We start from the raw sequence: 5000 nt of genomic DNA, 5'->3' as shown, positions 1-5000 counted from the left end.
ATGAGTTTTGCTGTAAATCTTTTTTTAAGTGCCTTTAAAGGATTGTCACAGTTTCTCTCTCTCTCTCTCTCTCTCTCTCTCTCTCTCTCTCTCTCTCTCTCTCTCTCTCAAACGCCCTCGTGCACGCACATACACGCACGCACGCACGAGCACTCACTAAAGCACATACACACACACACACACACACTCACAACACTGATATTAATATGAATATTTCTTTCATACGTTATACTCCGTCTTATTAATTTTGAGTTTCTTGAGTATTTCATCCCATGAAGGGACTCTTATCAAAGAGACCCACAGTTACATAAATAGAAGAATCCACACAGTCTTGATAACCGTCGATATACCGAGAGCCATTTAAGAAGCAAGACAGTCTTTGGTTGCGCTTGAAGGTATTTTGGGGTTCAGTATTATGGACGTCTGCTTCTTGTACCGAATGGCTCATTTGAGCATACTAATGGTGCACGCGCATGTTATATACAACGTCTGAGGCACTTCTACTTCACCTATCTTTGTTAACGCCACAGGCCTCTCAAATCGTCTATCCTCAGAGATTCCAGCCCTGGACACTTTATTCCCAGTCGTTATATTTAGTTTTGTAATGACATTTGATTATTCTTAAGAGGTGAAGTAGTTGAGCGAAGAAGGTTTTCCGTCGCTCTCTTTTCTCTTTGAATCAAATTTCAGTTAAGGAGAACATCCTTTCATTTTACTGTAAAGATGAGAATAGATGAGATATTTGAGTACGTTTTTTTTTTAGTGGAGAATGCATCCATCAGTTTACTAGAGTGATAAAGAGAACGGAGGGTACCAAAGGAAATAATATATAATAGCATCTACAGTACATCAGTGATAAGAATTAATAGATTTTCAATTTGATTGCTGAGGAATTAGGATACTACATCCATCAGTTTACTAGAGTGATAAAGAGAACGGAGGGTACCAGAGGAAATAATATATAATAGCATCTATATCAGTGATAAGAATTAATAGATTTTCAATTTGATTACTGAGGAATTAGGATTTATCCAAATGATTGATTAGATTATACTAATTTTTTCCTCATCAGGGTATGTTCTTATTCAGTGAAGTAGCATTGTTTCATTTCATAGTAGCTACTTCTACACTAAATCTAAAATACTCCATTTTTCTGCTTGGAATATCACATAAAATTGCCCTTCAAAGCATAGTTATTTTCAAGAAACTAGCAATTCCTCTAAGAACTAAAAGCCATCGAAAACCAAGGCATTGCTTTTATTTATGCGCACAAATATTTTACAAATTGAAAGTCGTTCTCACCCCTTCCAGCGATATTTCAGTTGAAGTCCATTCGAAGTCTTAGCGTTAGTCCATCCTGTACGTATAAATCTATATGCAGGAGAGAACTTTTGCACAACCTTCCAATTTATACCAAGTTGGTCAAATCATCATGAATTTTGGAAAATGAGACCGTCGATAGAAAAAGAGTGCAATCCTACTCTCTCAACTTTCTTTTCTCTTGGAAAACAGAAATTATTTTTAATCCTTTAGTGTGGAGAAGCTCTGCCTCTATTACGGTTCTTCACATGCTATGGGATTACCATTTGAAGGACACAAATTATCCTTAACTTCTGCAGCTCTGCAAGTGAGTCTCACCGGTATGCTCCCAGAGGGTCGCCCGAAAATTTTGCTCCAGACTGTAAGGTGAAAGTTGGAATAAGGTATGGTCAGAGAAAGAAAGCTAGATAGGAGTATACACGTGCATGTATAAATATTTCAAACTATATATATATATATATATATATATATATATATATATATATATATATATATATATATATATATATATATATATATATATATGTATATATATACTGTATATATAAGAAGATAAGATAAGAAAGGTCTGATTTAATGAACGGGTATACAACACCTCGCGCACGTACACGAAATAAATGATACGACAGATGAAATATCTCATGTACGCACTTGACATAATTGGAATTTATAAATAAAAAACCCTCATGTACGTATATGGAATAACTCATAAAAATGCCTCATATACTTTAATAAATCTACTTATACCCCAGGTAAGGAGACGAACTCTTATCTCGGACAGGTCACCCTTGATAACATCTCAGGTACGGAGATGGGATGGGGTGACAGGTGAAAGGAATTTGAGGCGTTTCTAAAAATGAGGCGATTTGGAAATGAGGGATTTGGGCGTTTTTCCCTGCATATATATATATATATATATATATATATATATATATATATATATATATATATATATATATATATATATATATATATATGTATGTATTGATGTATTATGTATGTATGTATTATAATATATACATATATAATATTGCCTATTTATATAAAAACACACACACACATATATATATATATATATATATATATATATATATATATATATATATATATATATATATATATATATATATACAAATTCCTACACACAAATTTGACTGACTGGTATATATACAGTAGAGCAGACATTGCCTTATACCTCTCTTGATATCCCAATGGTTTTGAACCTCGACTGGAAGTCGTTGGTTGTACTGTCGAGTGTTCAAGTAATTTAGGTACGAAATTGTTCATCACTTATAATTCCCCTTCGGTGATATTCCCGAAGTAGCGTGTACTGGATATTGACCGACATTTGTAACTTAATATGTGTATATAAAATGTCACGGTGAAGTTATAAAATTTATATATATATATATATATATATATATATATATATATATATATATATATATATATATATATATATATATATATATATATATACAGAGAGAGAGAGAGAGAGAGAGAGTCTAGAAGGAAAGTACTTTTAACCATATGAAACGAAGCTCGTAAATAATGTCGGAAATAAAGGATAGAAATGGTACATAAACTTCTACATAAACTACAATTATCTAGGTAAGGCCCTCATTAGCTGAATTAATGAGAATATTCGTAATGATGGTTTATTCTGATTAAAGTATTAAATATTATAATTAGATGGAAGCCCTTTGCGCAAATCATATAGTTTTAATGAGATCCCGCTCTGAAAGGTCAGAAGGAACTTGGAATCTGCTATTTTATATTATGCGGACGTTATTGCTACCCGTCAAGCGTTCAAATTCATTTTGAACAAATCAACGCTATTGGTTTCATTGTTTGGTCCTTTTATGATTGTCTTCCTTATACAAGAGGAATAATTAATGATAAGTGATTTCCTTCATAACTATCATAAAAGTGAACGGTAGCCTATATTTTCGAATATAAAATATTGAATTAGTAATTGAAAAAATTGCAATTATTTACGTTAGCATATATATATAATATGAAAAAGACCTGCACGCCAGTTTCCAATCCATAGGTGCTACAAAAGGAATAACCGAGAATTTGCTAAGGAACAGCATTTAAACACAAACTTCCATTATATTGAAAGAGTATATTGTACTTAATAATCCTGCCTTCTCAAACAGGAGATTTGGCATGCCTAATGTATTTTGGTATTATTTAAAGTCCAGTACCTACTTGAATTAAGACAGTAATCATCATTTCATAATACTCTGCAATAGTGAAAGTGTAAACAATTTCAAAACTGATGTCACTGCCACCTTCCGTTAGTTTGACGAATGTTGTGGAAGGTCTTTGTTAGAAATACATCCAGCTACCACCATCCTTGAGTTTTAAACGTCAACCTTTAGTCCGAATGGCAACAGGAGTTACAGGACGGATTCTCAAATTCCCATACGTAAAGGGCAGTTCGGTAGTGACTAGTGGGAATTTTTCGGTTTGTTGGACGGGTTTGAGTGTTGACGGTGTTGTTTTCAGCTCTTCCTACAGATTGTGGTGCTGTGTTGGTAAAGATTTCTTATTATTGAAAGTTTTATTAGTGTTTATTTAAGGAATGTTTGATAATTTTTTTGATGCATTAGTTCTCCTGTAAAATTATTTTCTTTAGAATTCTATGTCTGGTATAATTTTTTTTTTTGTCCTCACGCCACCTGCCTTTAACATTTAAGTACCTAACATTAATATCTTATATTTTACAAATACAATAATGTTCACATGTCTTTCAGATCAGTGGATTACGGTGAATTTATCCTTACTTCGACCGTACTGAATACATCACTATACTTGGAAAGACTACATTGGTAATAATTTTTCGATCAGAATTTCGAGGTAAGCAGCTTTCCTGTTGTGGTATGTTTGAATGAAACACTGCAAGCTTAACTTCCCCCCTTCAGGGGCGGGGTCCCTGAAGGGGGGAGGATCTCCGTTGGTTTACGGTAGACTGGGTATACCGTAGACCAAGAGGGGGGCTTGCATCTGTCATTTTAAGTGGAACCAGATTATTTTACGTGATTTTTCAAATGTAAAAAGTCATTTGTATTCTTGAAAGTATTAGATCGAAATACTGTAACTTCTAAGGACAGTCCATTTTGGTTTCATTCAGCCGTTAAAAGGAATAGAAATTAAGGTAAAATTAGTTAAATTTTTAAAAATTGAAGTTAAATTTCTCAAGATTTACTACGGTATGTTCTTTATTCTTGATAAAAAGTTTAACGGGATTTACTAATTTTATTTTTTAATCAGCTCAGTGGTCTGGTAAAACAACACTTTTGTCACAACATTGGTTTGAATTTATTTAGTGGGACAATTTTTTTATCACGGTTTTAAGAGTACAACGGTTTAACTAATGATTTTCAGGATGTGAATTGAAAGTTACTCATGAAGTAGACTAATAAACATTTTCTTGGCAGGTTCTGCAGACAGCAAGAATATTGGCGACAGGATTTGAAGACTTCTGTGGAAGTGATGCAAGAAATGAGTCTAAAGTCTGGCCTCATTGCAACTGGAAATATTGTAACTTGGATTGGCTGTTTTCTCGAGTGTCAAGTTAGTGCTGCCCCATCTTAATCTGTTTATCTTGGTGTTGCTCAGAGGAAATTGTATAATGGTATATTATTAATTTCCAATAAATCATGGAATTAGAA

General features: G+C 33.2%; 1 protein-coding gene across 9 annotated transcripts in view; it reads left to right on the top strand.

Annotated features, from left to right (window-relative positions):
• LOC136832147 (hyaluronidase B-like) overlaps positions 1–5000 on the top strand; it is a 371768-nt gene that overhangs the window by 85907 nt on the left and 280861 nt on the right. For 4 of the 9 annotated variants that reach the window (XM_067092839.1, XM_067092840.1, XM_067092832.1 and 1 more), the window contains exons 1-3: positions 3731–3863; positions 4083–4185; positions 4767–4902. The gene's annotated coding sequence lies outside the window, so the exon portion shown is untranslated. Of the gene's footprint in view, positions 1–3730; positions 3864–4082; positions 4186–4766; positions 4903–5000 lie in introns of those variants that run through there. The other 5 variants (XM_067092833.1, XM_067092837.1, XM_067092834.1 and 2 more) reach the window with 4 other exon arrangements.

The sequence above is a fragment of the Macrobrachium rosenbergii genome, chromosome 49 (genome assembly GCF_040412425.1).
Source record: "Macrobrachium rosenbergii isolate ZJJX-2024 chromosome 49, ASM4041242v1, whole genome shotgun sequence".
NCBI classification, from domain to species: domain Eukaryota; kingdom Metazoa; phylum Arthropoda; class Malacostraca; order Decapoda; family Palaemonidae; genus Macrobrachium; species Macrobrachium rosenbergii.
The sequence above is the reverse complement of the archived record's forward strand: the minus strand, read 5'-3'. Positions and strand labels throughout refer to the sequence as shown.